A 19,612-nucleotide genomic window follows, 5' to 3' on the forward strand; every position below is an offset into this window, starting at 1 on the left:
AGGAAAAAGCATATAAAGTGGCAAAGATTGCTGGGAGATTAGAGGACTGGGAAATCTTTAGGGGGCAACAGAAAGCTACTAAAAAAGCTATAAAGAAGAGTAAGATAGAGTATGAGAGTAAACTTGCTCAGAATATAAAAACAGACAGTAAAAGTTTTTACAAATATATAAGACAAAAAGAGTGGCTAAGGTAAATATTGGTCCTTTAGAGGATGAGAAGGGAGTTTTAATAATGGGAAATGAGGAAATGGCTGAGGAACTGAACAGGTTTTTTGGGTCGGTCTTCACAGTGGAAGACACAAATAACATGCCAGCGACTGATAGAAATGAGGCTATGACAGGTGAGGACCTTGAGAGGATTGTTATCACTAAGGAGGGAGTGATGGGCAAGCTAATGGGGCTAAAGGTAGACAAGTCTCCTGGCCCTGATGGAATGCATCCCAGAGTGCTAAAAGAGATGGCTAGGGAAATTGCAGATGCACTAGTGATAATTTACCGAAATTCACTAGACTCTGGGGTGGTCCCGGTGGATTGGAAATTAGCAAACGTGACGCCACTGTTTAAAAAAGGAGGTAGGCAGAAAGCAGGAAATTATAGGCCAGTGAGCTTAACTTCGGTAATAGGGAAGATGCTGGAATCTATCATCAAGGAAGAAATTGCGAGGCATCTGGATAGAAATTGTCCCATTGGGCAGACGCAGCATGGGTTCGTAAAAGGCAGGTCATGCCTAACTAATTTAGTGGAATTTTTTGAGGACATTACCAGTGCAGTAGATAATGGGAAGTCAATGGATGTGGTATATCTGGATTTCCAGAAAGCCTTTGACAAGGTGCCACGCAAAAGGTTGCTGCATAAGATAAAGATGCATGGCATTAAGGGTAAAGTAGTAGCATGGATAGAGGATTGGTTAATTAATAGAAAGCAAAGAGTTGGGATAAATGGGTGTTTCTCTGGTTGGCAATCAGTAGCTAGTGGTGTCCCTCAGGGATCCGTGTTGGTCCCACAATTGTTCACAATTTACATAGATGATTTGGAGTTGGGGACCAAGGGCAAAGTGTCCAAGTTTGCAGATGACACTAAGATGAGTGGTAAAGCGAAAAGTGCAGAGGATACTGGAAGTCTGCAGAGGGATTTGGATAGGTTAAGTGAATGGGCTCGGGTCTGGCAGATGGAATACAATGTTGACAAATGTGAGGTTATCCATTTTGGTAGGAATAACAGCAAACGGGATTATTATTTAAATGATAAAATATTAAAGCATGCCGCTGTTCAGAGAGACTTGGGTGTGCTAGTGCATGAGTCACAGAAGGTTGGTTTACAAGTGCACCAGGTGATTAAGAAGGCAAATGGAATTTTGTCCTTCATTGCTAGAGGGATGGGGTTTAAGACTAGGGAGGTTATGTTGCAATTGTATAAGGTGTTAGTGCGGCCACACCTGGAGTATTGTGTTCAGTTTTGGTCTCCTTACTTGAGAAAGGACGTACTGGCGCTGAAGGGTGTACAGAGGAGATTCACTAGGTTAATCCCAGAGCTGAAGGGGTTGGATTATGAGGAGAGGTTGAGTAGACTGGGACTGTACTCGTTGGAATTTAGAAGGATGAGGGGGGATCTTATAGAAACATTTAAAATTATGAAGGGAATAGATAGGATACATGCGGGCAGGTTGTTTCCACTGGCGGGTGACAGCAGAACTAGGGGACATAGCCTCAAAATAAGGGGAAGTAGATTTAGGACTGAGTTTAGGAGGAACTTCTTCACCCAAAGGGTTGTGAATCTATGGAATTCCTTGCCCAGTGAAGCAGTTGAGGCTCCTTCATTACATGTTTTTAAGGTAAAGATAGATAGTTTATTGAAGAATAAAGGGATTAAGGGTTATGGTGTTCGGGCCGGAAAGTGGAGCTGAGTCCACAAAAGATCAGCCATGATCTCATTGAATGGCGGAGCAGGCTCGAGGGGCCAGATGGCCTACTCCTGCTCCTAGTTCTTATGTTCTTATGTTCTTATGATGTGCAGACTCCGCACAGACAGTGACCCAAGCCAGAATTGAAACTGGGACCCTGGAGCTGTGAAGCAATTGTGCTATCCACAATGCTACCGTGCTGTCGGATTTCGGAAGCATGGAGGGTTCTAGAGAAGAATGCTACTGGCCTGCCCGCCTGGTTAAGTGTGGCGGCCAGTGCGACGTCTGACGCATCGTTCTCTACCTGAAAGGGGACGCACTCGTCCACCGCGTGCATAGCGGTCTTGGTGATGCCGGCCTTGCTGCGGTTGAAGGCAGAGTGGGCCTCAGCCGTCAGGGGAAATGTGTTGGTTTGAATAAGTGGGCGGGCTTTGTCCGCATAGTTGGGGACCCACTGGGCATAGTAGAAGAGCCCCAGGCATCGTTTGAGGGCCTCGAGGCTGTGGGGAGGGGGAAGTTCCGTGAGGGGACACATGCGGTCGGGGTCAGGCCCTAGGACTCCGTTCCCCACGACGTAGCCGAGGACGTCCAGTCGGGTAGTGTGGAAAACCCACTTCTCTTTGTTATATGTGAGGTTAAGGGATTGGGTGGCCTGGAGGAACCTCTGGAGGTTGGCGTCATGGTCCTGCTCATAATGGCCGCAGATGGTAACATTGTCCAAGTACGTGTATGTAGCCCGCAAACCGTACTGGACCACCATTCGGTCCATCATTCTCTGAAAAACCGAGACCCCCGTTAGTGACGCCGAAGGGCACCCTGAGGAAGTGGAAGAGTCGGCCGGCTGCTTTGAAGGCAGTGTAGGGCGCTCTTCCGGGCGGATCGGGAACTGGTGGTAGGCTGACTTCAGATCGACTGTTGAGAACACACAGTACTGTGCGATCTGGTCGACCATCTCCGCTATGCAGGGGAGGGGGGTACGCATCCAGTTGCATGAACCGGTTAATGGTCTGGCTGTCGTCCACAACCATCCGATTCATTTCCCCGGTCCGGACGACCACCACTTGCGCTCTCCAGGGGCTGTTGCTGGCCTCAATGATCCCTTCACTCAACAGTCACTGGACCTCCGACTTGTTAAAGGTCATGTCTAGCGAACTGTACCACCTGCTCGTGGTGGCGATGGGCTTACAGTTGGGAGTGAGGTTCGCAAAGAGCGAAGTGGGGGGAGACCTTGACGGTCGCGAGGCTGCGTACCGTGAGGGGGGGTTCAAGGATCCGCCGAACTGTAGGGTCAGGTTTCAGTGACTGCATTGGAAGTCTAATCCGAGTAGTAGGGGGGCGCAGAGGTGAGGGAGGATGCACAGCTTAAACGAGCGTACTTGGCGCCCTGCATCGCGAGATTAGCAATGCAGTACCCCCGGATCTGAACCGAATGGGAACCAGAGGCAAGAGAGATTGTTTGGGATGCGGGGTAGATGTGAAAGAAGCAGTGCCTTACTGTGCCAGGGTGGACAAAGCTCTCTGTGCTCCCGGAGTCGAAAAGACAGGGGGACGACGATCATTGAGTTTTTCAGGTGCTTTGGCTGCAACTGGTCGAGGGTGACAGCGCCAAGCTGCGGGCAGACTGCGTGGTCAGCGGTATCAGGGTCACAAAATGGCAGCCCCCGTGAGTCACACATGTCGGGCTGGGTGGAAGATGGTGACCAAGGTGGCCACCCCCATCGGTCGGTCGGTGCCGGAGCCACCGGCCAAGATGGCGGCCCCCACGAGTCGCACAAGGCTGATGACGCATCTGAAGGGGGCTTTCCGGGCAGGCAAGCAGCCACATTGCGGGGTCTGCGAGCCTGCGAGTCCATGGGTCGGCGCCTGGTGAGTTTTCGATTTCTGGGCTTTAGGTCGGCCCAGACAGACTCTAACGAAGTGCCCCTTTTTCCCCCACAGTCGCTGCACGTCACTGCACGGGCTGGGCAACGCTGCCGGGGTGTTGACCCTGGCCGCAGAAGTAACACTGCGGTTCCCTGGGCTGGACTGGTAGCCACGCGGCACAGGCCTGTGACGTAGTCGGGTCCGACGGGGGCCGCAATGATGGTGTCCACGAGGGGTTCGCCAGGCACGCGGGAAACGCACTGAGGCTCTGGTAGGCCACCTCTAACGAGGTGGCTAGCTTTACCGTGTCCCGCAGGTCAGAGGTCCCGTTTTCCAGCCGCCGCTGCCTGATGTAGTTCGATCGGACCCCAGCCATGCAGGTGTCCCGGTTCTGTAGGTTCATGTGTTCCTCCACCGTCACATCCCGATAGCTGCAGTTCCTTGCGAGTAGGGTCAGGGTTTCCAGGTACTCGTCCAGCCATTCCCCGGCGCGTTGACGGCGAGTAGTGAGGTGTTGGGCGAACACCTCATTTACGGGCTTCACGAAATGCTCCTTGAGGGTCGCGACCGCCGCCTCGTATGTGGTAGCTTTCTCGATCATCACGGAGATTCGGTGGCTTACCCGAGCATGGAGGAGTCAAAGCTTGAGGGTTTCAGTGGGAGGCGTTGTGGAGGAGTCGAGGTCGGCCTCGAAGCAGCGAAGCCAATGTTCGAAGATCTCCGAGGCCTCTGACGCACGTGCGTCGAGTTCGAGCTTATCTGGCTTGAGAGCAACTTCCATTGTGCTGTCGATGGATAATAAATTGTTATACTGTCAATTCACTGTGAGACCGTGAGAACGAGTGACCATTAGGCTTTATTATCCATGTACTCACCTGCCAGAGTCGGCTGTATAAATGAGTGCCACCCACAGGTGGCCGGACTATATATTGCCCCGGTGTGGGCGGAGCCAGAGGCAGAGCCCACCGGGGTCCCAGGACAGTACCTGGAAGTAGACCGTATCATCACTTCCAGGTCATAGGTCACAGCACTAGACAGACAGTTCATGCTTAGGTGAACACATTCACCACACCCACATAAAGACGCTGCTGATGTCATTGCACACCACGTGACACTTTAACAGCAGGAGTGTATTCCTTGATACATAATGTGTCTCTCCTTTACTTCATTAGTGCAACAACAATGATTTAATATTTAAACAACAGATCTTTATCTTTATAAACATATATACAATTCAATTCAATTGGAGGGCAGTTTAGCTCAGGTCACTGGACAGTTGGCTTGTGATGCAGGGCGGGGCCAACAGCATGGGTCAATTCCCATATCGCTGAGTTTACTTAACCTTGCCCCTTGTCTGACATGTGGTGACCCTCAGGTTAAATCACTACCAGTCAGCTCTGCCCTCAAAAGGGAAAGCAGTCTATAGTCATCTGGGACAATGGCAACTTTACTTTTACTTTACAATTCAATAAGAGTCTCTCAGGTGGACAGCTATTCCCTTTGGATTGAATTTGACCTTCCGGAACCTGGCTACTCAACATCTACCTTGTCAAGCTGCCTCACAATATTATATGTTTTAATAGGGTCACTTCTTATTCTTCTCAATTCCAATGGTTCAAATTGAAAATTTTCATTCCTGCATTTAACGCATTTTACGACTGTTCTTTCCAACCAATGGCCCCACCCCTTTTCTTTCCCAAACTCTCATTTTTTTCTCTGACCGCTTGTGAATCCCCCTACAATTTGTGACCTTCAGTAAGCTCACTCCAGAATTCTCTCACTCAACTACTCTGCCTCCCTGCCTGCCCACCTCCCTCTCCTCCTTTAAGCTTTGTCTTCAACTTCTTTGATCACATTTCTGACCATCCCTCCTACGTTTCAACTGTGTTGAGCATTAATTGGAGAAAGACAAAGAAAGTTAGATTATAAACTAGCCAAACCCAATAACACTTTGCAGCAACTAAATAACAATTGTCACAAAATGATAGGATGTTATTGAAATGAATGTATTGTTTTTGCACAAGTAAAATCAAACTGCCACATATTTTGTAAAACATGCCTGGGCGGCAACCAAGAGAAAGGAAGGGTCAGGAAAGAATAGGGAACAGGGGGCGGAATTCTCCCATCGGGAGACAAACAGCCGACGCCGGAGTGAAACCCGGAGTGTTTCACTCCGGTGCTCCTCGCCCCGCATGCGCAGTTGCCGTTTTCCCCTCCGCTGCCCACAAGACATGGCGGCTTGATCTTGTGGGCGGCGGAGGGAAAAGAGTGCATAATTTAGAGACGCCGGCCCGACGATCGGTGGGCACTGATCACGGGCCAGACATCTCCTGAGCACGCCTATAGCACGACCAGGTGTAGTTGGCGCTGGCGTGAACCAGTCGGGTTCGGCAAGCCGCTCGGCCCATCCGGGCCGGAGAATCGCCGGTCGCCGTGAGAAACTGCGAGCGGCGATTCTCCGAGCGGCCTGTCGCAAAACGCGACACGCCATTTTGGGGGGTTGGGAGAATAGCGGGGGGTGCCAGGGCGGCGTGGCGTGATTCGCCCAGCCCTCCCGCGATTCCCCCCCCCCCGGCAGAGGTGCGGAGAATCGCGCCCAGGGTGTTCTTTGCAATCAATACGTTTAGTAGTCAGAGATCTGTGTGCTACGTATCGGGCTAGTCGCAGGTGAGGTGTTGAAGAGCAACAGCAGGAGCGAGAGGGGGCAGCCAACCTCAGAAAACAGCTCAACTAGAAATGAAGTGCTGAAGACAAAAGCCAGTTTATGCAAAAGATTGTTTTCTTCACTGAACCGAAGACAGTACCCAAGTCCTGGTCACTTAGGCCATACGGTGTGGTGGTCACTGGCTAGAATTGACCAATAGATTTATGGTTGTTGTTTGAGAAATGGAAGGGTCTCAGTAGAGTTAACGCTTATGGGTGTGGGTGTGGGGGGTGGGGAAGGGAGAATAGATGCTTTCCAGTCATTGAGCGACTAAATGCTTACTGTTAATGTGCCAAAGTATAACATTGTTCTTTGTAATGCTTCATTATCGTTCTTCTACTTTAATAAATACCTTTATTGTTGCTTAATGAAAGAGGCTTGAGTTCTCACTGTTTCCACAGACATTCCTCACTCATATCCAAAATAAATACACCACCGGAAACCAGTGGGGATTAATAACACATAAATTGGGGACTCTTGGACCAGGATATTTTGAAAAGCACAGTACTTTTGGTGGCGAGAATTTGACTTTTTCAAGGTAACGAGTGTGAGAAATGTGGAAAGTAAGAACTTGTTACTTCAAAAAAAAAGACGGCAGAAGAAATGGGTCACATTCTAGTCCCAAACTTATTTAGAATAATGAGATAATGTAACACTGGCAAGATTAGGGGCTGGTTTAGCTCACTCAGCTAAATCGCTGGCTTTTAAAGCAGACCAAGCAGGCCAGCAGCACGGTTCGATTCCCATACCAGCCTCCCCGGACAGGCGCCGGAATGTGGTGACTAGGGGCTTTTCACAGTAACTTCATTGAAGCCTACTCATGACAATAAGCGATTTTCATTTCATTGAAATATGTGCCTAAGCCTAAACTGTTGGAATTGGCAGATAAATTAGAATTACCTGCAGAGATAAGGAAAGCTCGATTATTGAAAACAGAACGATGCATTTAAAATTGCAAAGGTTGCTTGATAGAGCAGGTTCTCCAAAATGTGAGGCAGTTGAATTGGCTAAAATTCAATAACAAAAGGAAATAGAAATGAAACAACTTGCGACTTAACACATGAGATACCAATGGCAGGGCATTAGGAAAGCTCATTGGGCATTAAATGACTCAAAGAAAGAATCGTTAAAAGTTATTAATCACATATCGAATGACAATGGTAGTGAATCAGATTCTTCTGAGACTGACAAAATTATCCCCCTGAGAATGATTCCTCACAGAAGTGTGGCAACGATAAAATCTAGTAGCAATCCAGATTCTGAGATCTCCCCGACCAAAGGTGATCCTAAGAATGTGGAGTCTGAATCTAATAAAAATAATAACAGTGATGAAGATTCAGACGAGGGTTCTGATCATGAAAAAATGATTTAAAAATAGCTACTGACTGGACCTGTGACTAGCTGATCTTGATCAAATGGTAAGTCATTCTTCCAAAGCTAGGAATGAAGATAGCAAATCGGAATAAAGTGAATTGAACATTTCTAAAAGTAATTTGTTACCGCCTCTTGCAGTAAATCCCTTGCCATTAACTTCAGATGAAAACATTTCCCAGATCATGCCTGTTTTGAAGGAAAATGTATGTGATAGCATGGCATCAGCTTTCAGGATGAGGACAGCAGTTACAGGGAAATGACACCAAGCATATGACTGATTAGTGTGCACCCTTTTAAAGGCCCACAGTGCCTTGTGAAGGTAAAGGGATCGTATAGCAAAGGAGATGAAATAATTAGTGATCAATTTCTTTGGAAAATGGAAAGGAAGGTGGACGAAGTACCACACAATGATTCTGTAACCACATCTGTTAACAAAAAACAGAAAGTTCATGGAACCACTAATGCGCCATCCTCTGATTCTGATAATGATGGAAAAGCCACTACCATTTAAATGAACAGCGTCCACTCAATTGAACACATCCACCATGGACACTCCTAGCCACAGGCTTCACCTTGGGACATCTGAAAGTAGAACATAGAACAGTACAGCACAGAACAGGCCCTTCGGCCCTCGATGTTGTGCCGAGCAATGATCACCCTACTCAAACCCACGTATCCACCCTATACCTGTAACCCAACAACCCCCCCCCCCTCCCCCCCCCCCTAACCTTACTTTTTAGGACACTACAGGCAATTTAGCATGGCCAATCCACCTAACCCGCACATCTTTGGACTGTGAGAGGAAACCGGAGCACCCGGAGGAAACCCACGCACACACGGGGAGGACGTGCAGACTCCACACAGACAGTGACCCAGCCGGGAGTCGAACCTGGGACCCTGGAGCTGTGAAGCATTTATGCTAACCACCATGCTACCGTGATGCCATTGAACTGAACTAAAGAATTGAACTAAAGAAAGAAAGTTGAAATCTTGAAAGCACAAATTGTGTAAGTCCGTAATATGAAGTAAATATAAAAGCTGTGATTAGGAAAATGCCGATGAAGAGGTAAATGCTGTAAAACAAGGTATGGTGCATATAAAGTCACCCACTCTGCTGAAAATGAACCTTCAACTTTACTTGTCGCTGTAAGTAACCATGTGAAGGGAAAGAGAGAATGTAAAGCTGGAGAAGTTGAATAGTGCTTATTGATTTAAAATGAACCAAATATTTCCCTCAATATTGACAATATCGCTGATAGTTTGGTTGCAGAAGATCATTGAAATTTGGATAAACATTCATTGGATGATCAGAAAAGACTGGCTGCATTGCCCGAGAGACAGAAAGAGACAGAAATGCAGAAGAAATCATTCAAGGAGCCCTCTCCAATTTGGTCAGTCAGGAACCTGGCAAAGGGAAGCACATTGCCTTTGACTTTGAAGAAGAGCGTGAAAACAAGGCACTGTTTGCAGATATCAGGAAGTTCTAAACTGAAAGATGCAAACCTATCAGCAGAAGAAGAACAAAAGAAAGATATAATAAAGATACTGAAATAATATAGACAAAGTTGTAGGAAACACCAGGGTGCACTCTGTTAGCTATTCAGGATGCAGACATAGGAAACTCTGAGCCAATAAAGCCAGGTCCATCTCGATTAAACCCATGGAGACTGGCTCAGTTAGAGACTGAAGTACAATGCATGTTGGATATATTGCAGAAACAAGTAAAATGGCTGTAGTCCACAGAACACCAAATAGAATTTGGGAGATTGAACAAGTGGGCCACAGGTTAGTGGGCAAGCTGGTTCTGGCTGCCCCAGACTTTTCAGACCATTTAAAATAGCCACAGATGCCAGTGACCTGTTGGGTCAGTGCTACTAGCCCTTCAGCATTTTGAAGTACATGTCTGACATGATGATAAACAAAGCTTAGTTTATACGGACAATAATTGGCTTGAGTTTGTAGAAATGTTTAAAACCCGGAATGCAAGATAATTTTGTTGCAGTTTATTAATACAACAGTTCAATGTTAAAATTGTATGCATTCTTGGAAAGGATAATAGGATTGTGGTTGCTTTGTCATAGGTTTAAAGGCTGACAAGTTACCAATTCAGAGACTGGGAAGGGAACTTATATCCATCCGCCCAATTACATATCTTCATGATTTATGTCTTGCATACCTCATAATGAACCGTCCATTCCTCTCAATGTTTCATTCCTTTCAGAAAGGGAGGTATAGAACATAGAACAGTACAGCACAGAACAGGCCCTTCGGCCCTCGATGTTGTGCCGAGCAATGATCACCCTACTCAAACCCACGTATCCACCCTATACCCGTAACCCAAGAACACCCCCCCTTAACCTTACTTTTTAGGACACTACGGGCAATTTAGCATAGCCAATCCACCTAACCCGCACATCTTTGGACTGTGGGAGGAAACCGGAGCACCCGGAGGAAACCCACGCACACACGGGGAGGACGTGCAGACTCCGCACAGACAGTGACCCAGCCGGGAATCGAACTTGGGACCCTGGAGCTGTGAAGCATTTATGCTAACCACCATGCTACCGCTGCCCTACAGGTATGTAAGAGTCCTTCCTGTTGATTCCCTTATTTCCCCTTTCTTTACCTTTGCTGTGATCGTTTTTGTTCCATGGATGCTTAGTAGACATGTATCTTTAAGTCAAGCAGCAGAGAGAATGAGGAATTCTAAAAGTTACAACATAGTACACTCTGCTAGCTTTGGACAACAGAATTCAAACCATGGGTGCGGCACACTCTGAAAATTGTGCAGGGTGTATAATCCCCCAGACACTTCAGTCCTACGGGTTCACAGTGATCTCGGCGGCTGCCTTGGCCAGCATTCTCGGCACCGAATTTTGGGGCTGTGGCTATCACACGTCCTCTGATCACACATTTGGCAAAGTGGCCAGCTCCACCCTTGTCCTCGGGGAGGTATCCGAGTGCGTGGCCCAGTTGCAGAATTCTCTCTGAGGTTTCTCTCCGGGAGGTGATCTGGCCAGACTGGCATTGCCCCATAATGCAGTGGGAGTTCGAAATGGAGGGCGGGCCAAACTATGGATGTCATAGTCTATGGACCCCTGCTGCTCCTCCACTCCTTCCTCTGCGTGGTCATGGGACAGTGACAGCTCGATGGTCCATTTTGAATCTAAGGTGGGCTCTGCCAACAACTTCCTCTGAGTGGCCGTGTTGTTTATCCTACAAACTAGCCTATCCTCAGCATTTCAGAGAGGGCATGTCCCAAACTCGCAATACTCTGCCATTTGCCCAAGGTGAGTCAAGAAGTCAGTGACCAATTCACCTGGAGTCCGCATCACCATATTAAGAGTATACTGCTGCATAATAACGGAAGGTTTAGGATCATAATGTTCAGCTACCAACGCAACCAGCTCATCAAACGTTTTGGAGTCTGGTGCGGCCGGGTAAGTAAGACTCTTTATAATTCCCTGCAGGTGGTCAGGAGGATGATTATCTGACAGTTTCCCCCAAAATACCATCATCCTGGAAGAAGTACCTAATCATGTGTTTCGCATATTGGTTTCCAGCTTACTGAACAGTGGCATCATGAATTTATGTCCACAAGGTCCGGGAACGTAATTATCCGGGGGGGGGGGGGGGGGGGGGGGGGGGAGAGTGCTGGGCGGTTGGAAGCAAGTAATTCAAAGAAGCCAGCGGTAGTAGATCTATGATTTATTGAACTATGTATAATACACTGCCCATGGCAGTAAATCTCTCCAAATCCAGTCCCTGTTGGAACAAACCAACATCCTGATGAGCTCCAGCTGGGTGGCCTCCGCCCCCTATCTGGGAAGCTCACATTCCATAAATCTCACAGGGGGATCAACAATTGTTTCTCCCTGGTCCTTGTGGGAGTTATGACATATCCTTGTGCTTAAAATCCCTTAAACTCCCTGCTCTCTAACTTAGGCTTCTTGTGTATCATTGCCTTCTCACACTCACACCTCCACCACCTCCTTCACCCTACAGTTTGCATCTGTGCCTTCAGCTATGGTCGTGACTCCAAACTCTGGCATTTCCTTTACAAACCTTTCTACCCCTCATTAAACCCGTCCCTAGAGCCCACCTCTTTGGCCTCTGGTCAACTCTCCTAATATTTCCTTCTTTGGCTCAACTTCCATTTTTTCAACTGTCTTGAAATGTTTTACCATGTTCAAGGTGATAAAACAAATGAAGGTTGTTGTGATCTGTCATCACACAACTGTACATGGGGTGGTAGTAGTCCTACTGACCATCTGCAACACTTTCCTCCATAATGCTTGCTTTTTCTTCTCTTTTCCTTGACTTTCTTGGTTCTTATTTTCATGTGAGCCATTTTATTGTCAACAATTCAATTCATCTCAGTACATGTGATGCATCCAGTGCACTTTCTTCTGGTTTCTTCACATCCGGCATTGGATTTACATTTTCCAATCTTTACTGTTTTATTTCTCTGCATGCATCAGAGCATTGCCTTAGCCCTTCATCTTGGTTTTGCTTTTGGCCAGGTCTGGCTCTGAAGTCTTAACTTGTTTCAGTTCTTTAATTGGGCTGTCAAGGACCCGGGTTCGCTCCTGGCCCCGGGTCACTGTCCGTGTGGAGTTTGCACATTCTCTCCGTGTCTGCGTGGGTCTCGCTCCCACAACCCAAAGATGTACAGGGCAGGTGAAGTCGGCCACACTAAACTGCCCCTTAATTGGGGGGAAAAAAATGAATTGGGTACTCCAAATTTTTTTTTTAAATTGGACTCTCATGGCTTTATCTGCTTGCAGCTTGGAAAGTTTTACAGCTTTTCCTTTCAATGCCTCTTTTGTATTTAGTCAGTTCTTCATCCCTTCAGTCTCTTTCTTATACCTCTTGGCTTTCTCCTGAAATATTAAATATTGCTGAGTCTTCTCTGCCAACTAGTTCTTCAGGTCATTCAGAGTGTCAAATTCATCTTGCCTCTCTTCATAATTTAACAGAGGAACCAGCTTACCTGAGGGGGTCTAGTAGCATGTGAAGGTCTTTCAACAGGTTTTCCTTTTCTTTGTGAAACTCAATTGCTTCATCTTGAGTTTTCTTGTAGTTCAACAGAGTATCCTCAACTTTGTTCTGCTGTTTTCCATTCTGCTGTTCAAGACAGTCATCACTTCTTCATTCTGCTCAAGGCTAGGTACTCATTTTGTATTTGATCTTAAAGGAGAATCAGCTGTTCTTTGAACTGTTAAGATTCTTCGGCTGGGTCACTGTCTGTGTGGAGTCTGCACGTCCCCCTGTGTGCATGGGTTTCCTCCGGGTGCTCCGGTTTCCTCCCACTCCAAAGATGTGCGGGTTAGGTGGATTGGCCATGCTAAATTGCCCGTAGTGTCCTAATAAAAGTAAGGGGGGGGGGGGTTGTTGGGTTATGGGTATAGGGTGGATACGTGGGTTTGAGTGGGGTGATCATGGCTCGGCACAACATTGAGGGCCGAAGGGCCTGTTCTGTGCTGTACTGTTCTATGTTCTATTTTTAGCTCCTTGTGTTTTTTCTTCCAGACTACATATTGATTCTTCAAAGAGTTTTTCTGGACAGCTACTGCTTCAAGTATCTTTTCTACCTGCTATTGTGCCCGGTTGAGTTCTTGCAACTCAGCTTTGATAAAAACATTTTCCTGTGAAAAGCTTCATTTTCATTTTGCAGGCTTTGTTTCTTTTGAGGTACCTCAGATACATCAGATAGCTTTCCCTCATTCACAACTATTGCAGTTTGGGTATTGAGTTGGCATTTGTAAAAGGTTCTGTTTTTAAGATATTCGGCAGCCTTTTCTTTCTTCTACACTTAATTATTCAGCTTGTGCACTTCATTGCACTGACGTGGTCTGCGACCATCTTGTGCTTTGCTTAAGTATCCCCTCTCTTGACTTGGGGTCTCCTTGCCAATTTGGGCTTGATTGGGAGTGTTCTAGATCTTTTTTTACGGCGTGCATGCTCCATAACTTGGAGTTTAAAATATTTGTCAAAGGCTTTTAATTTCCCACCAAATGTGGTTGAGGATGTTTTGTTTTAGGATTATTTCATCAGTAATACACCAAATATAAAAATGTGTATTTGTCTGATTTCTTACTTATTCCTGCTGTACTCATATAATCTAAAATTTTATTTTCCATAATGCCCAAGTTTGCATCGGATTTGGCTCATGTATGAGCGTAAACTAGTCTGGTAGCTTTAATTTACTGTCATGGCAGTTTTTCATAACCAGTGGGTACCTCTTTATTTTTTGATCTTTAAGATGGGACCGCAGCAGTTGGCTATTTTTCTCTCCGCTTTGTTTTTCCCCAACTATCAGACTTTGGTAGTCTCCCCCAGTGATCAGGGGCCCGGCTCTTTAAACTGGTATCAGACTCAATGAACCAAAGGGTCAAATTTTGTCATATGAAAATAGTGGTGGGCCCAACAAATATCATTTTACAAAAGAGATGTCCTTGAAGATGTACGTAATGAGACCCAAATATTGCAGTTAAGAACTTTGATAAGCTGAGTATTTCCATTTCTTTAAATGTGCATGGCATTCTTTATCTACTTTTCTCTTCACAGACATGGTTAACATCCTGGAACTCCCTCCCTAACAGCACAGTGGGTGTATTTACCTCAAGGACTGGAGCAAATCACCACCATCTTCTGAAGGGCAACTAGGGATGGGCAATAAATGCTGGCCTAACCAGCAAAGCCCACATCCCGTAAATTAATTTTAAAGAAGTGTACTTTTATATTGCAAGTCACATAATATTTATATTTTAAGTAAGCTTCTACATATGCACTTACTGATTTCCAGTTAGAAGCACGCCTAAACCAGAGAAGCTGAAGCCTTCTGCATAAGGACTGCATTTGTTCCTGTGCCTGTGCAGTTAATAATAATAATAATAATCTTTATTGTCACAAAAGGTTTACATTAACACTGCAATGAAGTTACTGTGAAAAGCCCCAAGTTGCCACATTCCGGCGCCTGTTCGGGTACACAGAGGGAGAATTCAGAATGTCCAAATTACCTAACAGCACGTGGGAGGAAACCGGAGCACCCGGAGGAAACCCACACAAACACGGGGAGAACGTGCAGACTCCGCACAGACAGTGGCCCAGCCGGGAATCGAACCTGGGACCCTGGCGCTGTGAAGCCACAGTGCTAACCACTGTGATACTGTGCTGCCATCGTTGGACTGAGCAGGTGCACACGCTGCGTTACCACCATTAATGTTTGTACCCACAACGTTTATTTTAATTTTATAAATGTTCGGCAGAGCCACATAGAGTCATAAAGCTTTACAGCATGGAAACAGGCCCTTCGGCCCAACTTATTCATGCCGCCCAGATTTTACCACCAAGCTAGTCCCAATTGCCTGCATTTGGCCCAAATCCCTCTATACCCATCTCACCCATGTAACTGTCTAAATGCTTTTTAAAAGACAAAATTGTACCCTACTACTGCCTCTGGCAGCTCGTTCCTGACACTCGCCACCCACTGAGTGAAACAATTGCCCCTATGTACCCTTTTGTATCTCTCTCCTCTCACCTTAAACCTATGCCCTCCAGTTTTAGACTCCCCTACCTTTGGGAAAATATATTGACTATCTATCTAATCTATACCCCTCATTATTTTATAGACCTTTATAGGATCACCCTGAAGCCTCCTACGCTCCAGGGGAAAAAGTCCCAGCCTTTCCAGCCTCTCCTTATAACTCAGACCATCAAGTCCCAGTAGCATCCTAGCGATTCTTTTCTGCACTCTTTCTAGTTTAATAATATCCTTTCTGTAATAGAGTGACCAGAACTGTACACAATATTCCAAATGTGGCCTTACTAATTGTGATGTTCTCTGTTTTGTAAATCAGGATGTCTTGAGAACATAGTGGAGAATAAAGATAATCAAACTATGTTACTGAACAAAGCTGAGTTATTTACACTGCTTAAATAAGATTCTAAAAAGTTCCACGGTCAAAGTTATTAAATTAAACTATACGATATCTCGAAATACAGATCTCTCAACTCTGCAACTAATCTCTCTCACACCTAAACACCGTCTCCCAGAATCCCAGGAGTCACATGTTATTTATATGACTCGAAAGGGAAAATGCTGGAAAATCTCATCAAGTCTGGCAGCATCTGTAGGGAGAGAAAAGAGCTAATGTTTCGAGTCCGATGACTCTTTATCAAAGCTAACAGACAGAGAGAGTGGGAAATATTTATACTGTGGAGTGAGAATGAAAGATGAGTCATAGCCACAGAAACCCAGGGAAACGGGGTACTAATGGCCACAGATACCAAGGGGAAAGAGTGTTAATGGCAGTCCCGAGAGGACAAAAGATGTGAAAGGTCAAACAGAAGGGAAACTAACATCAGAGGATGAACTGCAGGTGTGGGGGGAGGGGAAGGGGGCAGCAAAGAGGAGAAAGGTGGATAAGATGGGGAGGGGGGGAAATTAAATGTATATTAAGAAAGAAAGAAATGGTAAAAGACAGTTAAGATGAAATGAAAACATAAGAACATAAGAACTAGGAGCAGGAGTAGGCCACCTGGCCCCTCGAGCCTGCTCCGCCATTCAATGAAATCATGGCTGATCTTTTGTGGACTCAGCTCCACTTTCCGGCCCGAACACCATAACCCTTAATCCCTTTATTCTTCAATAAACTATCTATCTTTACCTTAAAAACATGTAATGAAGGAGCCTCAACTGCTTCACTGGGCAAGGAATTCCATAGATTCACAACCCTTTGGGTGAAGAAGTTCCTCCTAAACTCAGTCCTAAATCTACTTCCCCTTATTTTGAGGCTATGTCCCCTAGTTCTGCTTTCACCTGCCAGTGGAAACAACCTGCCCGCATGTATCCTATCTATTTCCTTCATAATTTTAAATGTTTCTATAAGATCCCCCCTCACCCTTCTAAATTCCAACGAGTACAGTCCCAGTCTACTCAACCTCCCCTCATAATCCAACCCCTTCAGATCTGGGATTAACCTAGTGAATCTCCTCTGCACACCCTCCAGTGCCAGTATGTCCTTTCTCAAGTAAGGAGACCAAAACTGAACACAATACTCCAGGTGTGGCCTCACTAACACCTTATACAATTGCAACATAACCTCCCTAGTCTTAAACTCCATCCCTCTAGCAATGAAGGACAAAATTCCATTTGCCTTCTTAATCACCTGTTGCACCTGTAAACCAACTTTCTGTGACTCATGGGTCGAGGTGGGGCTGATCATCTGAAGTTGTTGAATTCGATGCCTAACCGAAAGATGAGATGTTGTTCCTCCAGTTTGCGTTGCGCTTCACTGGAACATTGCAGCAGGCCAAGAACAGACATATGGGCATGGGAGCAGGGTCTTTTGTTAAAATGGCAAGCAACAGGAAGGTCAGGATCCTGAATGTACACAGGGCGAAGATGCTCAGCAAAGTGATCACCCAGTCTGCGTTTGGTGTCTCCGATATAGAGGAGACCACATTGGGAGCAGCGAATGCAAAGACCAGTTATTGTGGCTGCTCAGAGGCCAATCATCCAAGACAAGTGCATCATTGCGGGACCAATGACTTTCCTTCCAACACATGACCAGAATTCCTCCACAGTATTCGGCACCATTCATAATTCCTGGGTAATATCCAAGTTGAAGCTGATAGGTGGCAAGCAACATTTATGCTGCATATGCCAAGCAATAATTTTTTCCAACAAGAGAGTCACCTTCCTTTGATATTCAATGGCATCAGCATGGTTGGGTTTACCACGATCAACATGCTGGGGTCATCACTGACCAAAAGATTCAGCTGAACCAACCACACAACTGCAATGACTACGAGAGAAGGTCAGAGGCTGGATAGCCTGTGGTTAAGGGACTCCAGTTATGCGGAGACATAGGGAAATATAGAATTATCCTCCGTATAGCAGAGAAAGTTAAGGGGAAATTAAATAGAGGTGTGGAATAAAAGGTGAGCAGCAGTTTCCACTGGCTGGAGGGTTGGCAATCCAGACTCAAGGTAAAAACTAGAGGGAAGAGGAGAATGTTTTTACCCAGCAATTATTTATGATTTGGAATGCATTACCTGAAAAGACGGTGGGAGAAGGTTCAAGAGTAACTTGCAAAAATAATTGGAAATATACATTTGCAGGGTTATGGGTAAAGAGCTGGAAAGTGGTATTAGTTCAGCAGCTCGTCCAAGGACACCAACTTTTATTTATCTAGGACATTTAGTGTAATAAAATATCCAAGGGGCATGACGAGCGACATCAAAAACATTTTGGCACCATGCCACCTGGAGAAATTAGCACAGATGAGCAAAAGCTTGATTAAAAATGTAGATTTTAAATAGATGCTTCGTAGAGTTGGGGTGAGGGGTGAGAGAAAGAGAGGCAGAGGAAGGAAATTCTCGAGTTTAGGGCCGAGGCATCTGAATACATGCCAAGGTACACTGATTAAAATTGAGGATGCAGAAGAAGCCAGAATTGGTCGAGCAGGGAGTTTGTGAAAGGTTGTGGGTAGGAGGAGGCCACAGATATCGGGAGAAATGAGGTTATGGGGGAATTTGAAAACAAGGGTGAGGATTTCAAAATAGAGTTTTTGACCTGGATTTTTTGCCATGACGGAGAGCCTCTGGATTTGGAGCTGCCGTTAAGAACAGCATGAATTTTGTTAATATAATCACGCTTGATTAGATTGAAATGAAAAAAAAAACGAAAATCGCTTATTGTCACAAGTAGGCTTCAATTAAGTTACTGTGAAAAGCCCCTAGTTGCCACATTCCGCCGCCTGTTCGGGGAGGCTGGTATGGGAATTGAACTGTGCTGCTGGCCAGTCCCTTTGTCAGGCTTGCAAATAAGTATATTTGGGTTGACCCTGAAGCCTTGCAACACTACTAGACATTCACATTGCATGTGAAAAATTAGACAAGTCATTAGGTATTTTACAATATTCCAAATTTTTATCTACTCGATCTGCTGCCAAGAACGACTCTGCAGCTTTGCTCGAAATCAAGCAACAAAAATGATTGTTTGACTTGTGCAAGAGAAACAATTTGCCTTGAGACATACGTGACAAGACTCATCCTTATGGACCACCACATCCGCATATGTATGGGCTGCCGAAGATGCATATAAATGCTGCATCGTTATGCCCTACTCATCAATGCTGATTCTAAAACCATAAGACATAGGAGCAGAATTAGGCCACTCAGCCCATCAGGTCTGCTCCGCCATTCAACCATGGCTGATATTTTTCTCATCCCCATTCTCCTGCCTTCTCCCCGTAATCCCTGATCCCCATATTAATCATGAACCTATCTATCTCTGTCTTAAAGACACTCAGTGTTTTGGCCTCCACAGCCTTCTGCGGCAAAGAGTTCCACAGATTCACCACCCTCTGGTTGAAGAAATTCCTCCTCATCTCGGTTTTAAAGGATCGTCCCTTTAGTCTGAGATGATGTCCTCTGCTTCTTAGTGTTGCCTACAAGTGGAAAAATTCTCTCCACATCCACTCTATCCAGGCCATGCAGTATCCTGTAAGTTTCAATAAGATCCCCCCCCCTCATCCTTCTGAACTCCATGAAGCATGAATTGGCCAAATGATTGTGAATTACTCCTGCAGTTTCTAGCGACTTTACAAAGATATATGCCTTGCGTCTTTTTTTGAATTACCAAGGAACTTGGGAGCCTATAGTCGCCCATTGCTTTCTGCATGGCAATGCCTCGGCTAGTCAATACCAATTTGCCAATCAATCAGCACCCTTTTCTCGTCCTGTATTATAAATTGTTGTAA

Source organism: Scyliorhinus canicula, chromosome 7, assembly GCF_902713615.1.
Source record: "Scyliorhinus canicula chromosome 7, sScyCan1.1, whole genome shotgun sequence".
NCBI classification, from domain to species: domain Eukaryota; kingdom Metazoa; phylum Chordata; class Chondrichthyes; order Carcharhiniformes; family Scyliorhinidae; genus Scyliorhinus; species Scyliorhinus canicula.